Source organism: Chenopodium album, chromosome 16 (assembly GCF_948465745.1).
Source record: "Chenopodium album chromosome 16, dcCheAlbu1.1, whole genome shotgun sequence".
In the NCBI taxonomy this organism is placed as follows: domain Eukaryota; kingdom Viridiplantae; phylum Streptophyta; class Magnoliopsida; order Caryophyllales; family Amaranthaceae; genus Chenopodium; species Chenopodium album.
Window position 1 is genome coordinate 16,642,003 of NC_137849.1, and position 6,753 is coordinate 16,648,755.

General features: G+C 42.5%; 1 non-coding gene across 1 annotated transcript; it reads left to right on the forward strand.

The window, feature by feature from the left end:
* Positions 1–1,233: 1,233 nt before the first annotated feature.
* On the forward strand, positions 1,234–1,335 carry LOC145587125 (small nucleolar RNA R71). Its single transcript, XR_014101155.1, has one exon. It is a non-coding gene; the product is annotated as a small nucleolar RNA R71 (small nucleolar RNA).
* Positions 1,336–6,753: the final 5,418 nt, after the last annotated feature.

Below are 6,753 nucleotides of genomic sequence, written 5' to 3' on the forward strand. Positions count from 1 at the left end.
ATTCAACCAAATTTCTCATCAATTTCAGAAATTCAGCTAAATTTAAAGATACCCAAAAAAATCATCAAAAACCCAATTCATATTACTCTCCAATGAACTCAAATATCAAAGATTAACAATGAAAACCTGACATACCCACAATTGAATAAAGAAAAAGTAGACGAAATAGAAAACCCCAGGAACAAACTAGAGCAATATTCGGTTTTAATTATCCATTTATATGAAATTCCCCCAAAAAAAAATCCGTTACACTCAAAAACAAAAACGTAAAATTCAATTTAGAATCTTAAAAACGAATATTTGTTGTATACCTTAAACAGAAATTCGACCAATCAGTTCAAAGAAGGGACATGCAAGAAGAAATTCGACCGCCTAAGTGCCTCTGTCAGCCACCACTGTCGTCTGAGTGCCGTTATCAGCCACCACCGTCGTCTGAGTGCCGCCTTAATCTACTTCTTGAGTGCCGCCTTAATCTACTTCCTGAGTGCCGATTTCTTTGCTTTTTTCTTATTAGAATTTTTGAGTATTTTTTTTAGTAATTTTCCTCTCAATTTTTGGTGGTAATATGGAGAATTAGGGAAAAATGAAGAATTGGGGAAAACATGAAGAATTGGGGAAAATGGGTGTGAGAAAATGGGTGTACAATGTACATACAGAATTCTACTTTTCCATTTTTCTTTTCATTTTTTTTTTTTAATTTTAAACCTTGGGAAAACACGTGTAAGGGTTTAATTCTTCAAAATATTTGGGAAAAAAGAAATAGAGGGAACTCCTGAAATTTTCCGCGCCATTCTAAATTTTTCATTATACCGTTGCATCAGCTCCCTTGTTTTATTAAAACAGCTAGGCTATTGCAACGGTTCTTTAAAGCCGTGGCATTAGCTGTACCTTTAAGAACATTAGTGTTAAATCCGTGGCATTAGTCTAATCTATTGCAACGGAAATTAAAATACCGTTGTAATAGCCTATAATAAGCCGTTACATTAAGTAAAAAATGTAGTAGTGTTAATGGCGTTGAGGTGATCGATGGAATAAACCGTACTTCCTCCTTTTCTTAGGGACTCCCTCTCCCCTTCTTGCCAATCCATGTGGTGCCTCACCACATCCTCAATTATTTCAATGACTTGATCCTCCGTTTTGATCATAATTGGGCCACCTGCTCCCACATCCAAGCTAGTCTGTCCTTGTGGGCTCAAGCCTCCATAGAAAATTTGAAGCACTTGGTATGTTGGAAGGCCATGATGAGGACACTCCCCTTGATATTCTTTATATATTTCCCATGCCTCGTATATAGTTTCACTAGCTTTTTGACGGAAACCTTGGATCAATGCCCTTACCTCGGCCGTCTTCTTTTAAGAGTAAAAACTCCCTAAGAAATCCGTGGTGACCTCGTCCCAAGTGCTCAAGGAGTTAGGTCTCACCTCCTTCTCAAGCCATTCAAGAGCCCTTCCTATCAAGGAGAAAGGAAATAGCTTTAGTCTAAAAAATTCTTCAGTGACCCCATTTACTTTGATCGTGTTGCAATATTTTTCGAACTCGTTCAAGTGTGCAAGAGGGCTCTCATATTTCGCTCCACTAAATTGCCTCCTTTCAATCAAATTTATCATTGTGGGCCGAATCTCAAAATCATTGTCTTGAGTAACGGGGGGAGCAATGCCACTTGAAGCTCTATAAGCTCTCGGAGTTCCCAACTCCTTCAAAGGTCTTTGAGGTGGTGGATCCGCGTCACCCATTTGATCTTGTTGCTCCTCGAAATTGAACTCTCTAGTTGGGGAAGTAGTTAACGGCCTAGAACCGGCTCTCCTTTTCCTTCTATACGTTTGCTCAATCTCAGGATCGTAAGGCAACAAAATCTTGTTATGAGTTCTACGCATACACTCTCAACAATTACAATTAGTAACAAGGCTACAAGTGTAGCCAAAAAGAAACACACTCTTTTTTATTTTTTGTTGTTTTATAATGAACTAGAATCAAGTAATCAATTAGCAATTAACAACACCGTTCCCAGGCAACGACGCCATTTTGATGGGAGTTAGAACGGTCACACATTCACACTTATAAACAAACATCCTACAAACCAAGCATAATGATAAGTAAGAGTTCGGTCCACAAGGAACAGGATATGGTTGCTAAAGATCTTAACACTTAAGCTAATTCAAAGTCCTTGGTGATTTTGGCTCGTCAAGTAGACAAACAAACTATGGTTCTAATTCAATGGATTAAAGACACTAGGGAATGGGATCCACTCAACCAAGGTAATTAGGCAAATAGGGAGTAAAATAGAAAAGATATAGCAAGGACTATATGTAAGATCAACCTCATGCAATTAGGAAACAACTCACACTACTCAACTTAGATTCCTCATTAGTTTAGAAATAGAAGATACATAATCAAATTGCAATAGAAATGACATACTCAATTCACATTTCCATGTCAAACTAAGCATACCATGCAATCAAGCTCCTAAATCAAGGGTAATCCTATCATGAAGAACTAACAAGCAATCTCATACAATCAATTTAATTGCAATACAAATATCAATGCTTCTCCCACATTTACATAACTAACCAAAAGGCTGAGATTCACCCAACCCCTAGCAAGAAGACTACTCACAACTCATCTTAGATGACATGCAAACAAAGGTTAGGGTTCTAATTACTTCAATAATTGGGGAAAAGTGGTTAACTATTGAATAAAATATCATCCAACAACAAATTATCAAGAACTAAAGAGATTCAAGATACATGAAAACACCAAATAAAATCAGAAATTAAGTAGATAACGGTGGAAGAAATTACTAATTGAAGCTTCAAATGTTGAATACAAAGTGCCAAACCTTGAGAATAATTTTTGAAACTTACTATTACAATGATTAATTTGATGAAAACTAAGCTAAATTACCAAAGTGCGTGGATTGTTTCAAACTAAGAGGGAATGCTAAATACTATGCTACTATTGTCTATCTTACAAATGAACTAAAGGGGAAGTATTTATACTCCCCGAATTACATAGGTTAATTCGTCAAAATAAGACGGATTTCCGGCGAGGAGCGCCCGCTCCTCAGCTAGGAGCGCCTGCTCCTAATTCCTGCTGGCTTCAGAGAAAGTTAAATTTGAAATTGCTGCGGAGGAGCGCCCGCTCCCCTGTTCTTTAGTATATGGCAGAATCAATATGTTGGGGAGGAGCGCCCGCTCCAAGGAGGGTGCACACCCGCTCCTCCCTACTTCAGTGTTATGGAAGAAAACAATGGATAAGCTAGGAGCGTCGGCTCCTCACATGAGGGATTCTTAGGCAGAATGTCTTCAATTCGATGGAGCGCCCGCTCCTGGAGAGGTGTACCCCCGCTCCGCTAGGAGCGGGCTCTCCTTTCTTTGTTTTCAAGCCATGAATGCCATTCTACTCTTTTGATTGCTTGCCAAAAATGTGTCTAACACCTGCAAAACTTGAGAAAACACATACAAAGAGGGGGCAAGGCCGAGACACAACTTTTATATACAAAAACGGGTTAGAAAGAGGGACAAGGGTAACAAAATCGGGTTAAAATCACCGCAATAAGTGGTCAAATAAACCACTTATCAGGCTTCGTAGTCACCATGGTATTGGCTTACGACCAACTGTGAATCAGAGCAGGCGTCAATTTTTGTAGCCCTACCGCCTTACACATGCGGATGCCGGCTAGCAGGGCTTCATATTCTGGCTCGTTGTTTGAGGCCTGGAACTTAAATCGTAGTGCATACTCATATTTGTCCCATTTAGGAGACTGACAGATTATACCTGCACCACGGCCGTTCATGGTAGAGTTCCCTCTACATACACTTTCCAAACCTGATCAGGATTGTCCGGAGCAACCGGCCTTGTCATTTCGACAATGAAGTCGGCAAACGCCTGACCCTTCACTGCCTTTCTTGGCTCGAAAGTGATTTCAATACTTTGCATTTCAATAGCCCATTTGAGCATTCTACCGAATGACTCCAAGGTTGTCATTAGCCACTTGTGAGGTTGGTTTGTGTAGATCACAATCGGATGTGCCAGGAATCAAGGTTTCAACTTCTTGACAGCCATGCAAAGAGCGAGGCCAAATTTTTCAACCATGTGGTACCGTAGTTCAGCGTTTCTGAGTACATGGCTAATGAAATAGACCGGGAGCTAAATGCCGTCTCTCTCAGCAAGGAGAATGGCACTGAGAGCATGATCTGAGACGGCTAAGTACATGTAAAGCGTTTCTTTGGGCAGAGGGCTAGCAAGCCTTGGCAATAAGTGTAAGTGTTCTTTCAGTTTCCGAAAGGCTGCCTCAGCATCATCTTCCCATTCAAACCTTGTCTTCTTTCTGATCGCTTGGAAGAAATGGAGGCACTTGTCACCTGACCGGCTGAGGAATCTCCCCAAAGCTGCCGGGCAACCGGTAAGTTTCTGGACTTCCTTGACAGTACGGGGTAACCTCATGTCAATGACCGCCTGTATTTTTTCCGGGTTGGCTTCTATCCCCCTTTGATCAATTAGGAATCAGAGAAACTTCCCAGACTCCACACAAAAGACACACTTCTTAGGATTAAGCATGACCTTGTGCCGCCTGAGTGTGGTGAAGGTTTCTCGGAGGTCAACAAGATGATCCATCTGTTGCTTAAATTTGAATATCATGTCATTAATGTACGCCTCTACATTCCTCCCAATCTGATTAATGAAGACAGTATTAATCATCCGTTGAAAAGTAGCAGGCGCATTTTTCAAGCCAAACGGCATCACAGTATAACATAATAACCCCTGATCAATGACGAAAGTCGTCTCCTCTTGATCTTTTTTCCACAGGGGTATCTAGTGGAAGCCTGAGTAGGCATCTATAAAACTCATCAAGGCCTACCGACTGTAGAGTCGACCAGGCTGTAGAGTCGACCAGGCTGTTGATCTTTGGAAACGGGTAATTGTCCTTTGGACATGCCTTGTTCAAGTTAGTGTAATATATACGTATGCGCTAGGTACCATTCGGCTTCTTTACGAGCACAACGTCTGCAACCCAGTAAGGGAAGTTACATGGCCGAATGAACCCAACGTCTAATAGCTTTTTGACCTCAGCAACTGCCGCCTGACTTCTCTCCTCGCCGTAATTTCTTTTCTTTTGCCGGTTAGGCTTCTTTGTAGGATCCACGGCGAGTTTGTGAACAGCGAGATCCGGGCTGATGCTCGGCATCTCTTCCACTTCAAAGGGAAAGATGTCTTTGAATTCTTTATGCAGGAGGTGCAAGTCTGCACCCAACCTTTCAAAGGAAGCCGTCCCCACCTTAACAGTTCGCTTTGGACGGCTATCGTCCAGAGGAATATCAATATGATCACCAGCCAGCTGGGGACGGAGTTCATCTAACCGTTCCCCGGTCAGTGATTGCTATTTCTTCTCTCTCTTCACCTCCACTAGCTGATCAACTTTTCTTTTCTTTCTGGCTGCAGGTGGGGCTGGGTCAGAGTCCTTGACATCATCAAGGTTTATTGGCTCCTTCACAGGGCCGGCTGTAGCAGCCGTTGGTTTGACATCCGAAAGGTAACACCCCCTTGCCGTCTGCTGATCCCCGTTAAGGGAGCCAACAGAGCTATCATCCTTTTCATATTTTAACAACATGAGAGCTGGGATGATGATGGTCGTGCACTTATTCAGAGTAGGACGGCCTAGAATAATGTTATAGGCGGTCAGCTCTTTAACCACCAAAAACCGGACGATCATATGCCGCCCTTTTCCCTTCTGCCCAGCCGGATGGGTAAGTTAATTTGTCCGACTGGGTGCACAACCCATCCCTCAAAACCAACAAGAGGGTGAGAGACGTCGCGTAGGTTGTCCAGATTATAATTTATCTTGGACAGACACTTGAAGCTGATGAGGTAAGAGGAGCTTTTAGTGTCTATAAGGATCCAACCAACCAGTTGGTTGGAGACCTTACATTAAATGACGACAAGGTCGTCATGCGGTCGGCGAACATTGCCCCGGTCCTTCTCAGTGATGAGGACATCAAGGAAAGTACTACTTGCAACACCTGTCCATCATCAACAGAATAAATCATCTTCTTCAGATGATCCTTGGTGCCTCGGATGGTCGGGCCACTGGTTGCGAATCCTCCTGCTATGGTGTAGATCGGCTCCTTTTCAGTGTCCGAACTACTAACAGGGTGGACAGTCTTGGACGACTGTCCTGGATTCGTCTTGACAGTCTCTTTGGACTTCAAGATATAAGATTTCAGCACCCCCTTGTCAGCTAGACGGTCCAACGTCCCCTTCAGACTATAGTAGTCGTTGGTGTCATGGTCGACTTCCTCATGGAAGTGATAGTATTTATTTTTGTTCCGTGATTGGACGGAACTCTTCATCGGATTCGGCCTCTCAATGGTCAGCCGGTCCTTTACCTCCATGAGGATGGAGTAGCAGTCTTTATTAAACTCGTACCTCGGGATGTACGGTTTGAATTCATTCTCTTTTTTTTTGGATGACTGATCAAGCTTATCAACCGCCCAGACTTATTTTCTCTTTTTGCTCTCTTCAGCTTTCTGAGCCGGCTAAGCAGACCGACTCTCTTTTTGTTTGTCAGACTTCTAAGAGTCTGACTGATGGCTTGACGAGAAGAGGTCGGTGGCTTGAATAAAGCTCTCCGCCTTTTATCAATGCCTCTTGAAAGGTGAAAACGCTCTTTCTGACAAGGTCAAACTTAAAAGTTGACCCGTTCTTCAGACCCTTAAAGAAGTCTGTATAAGCTACCTCATCAGACAGCCCTTTATC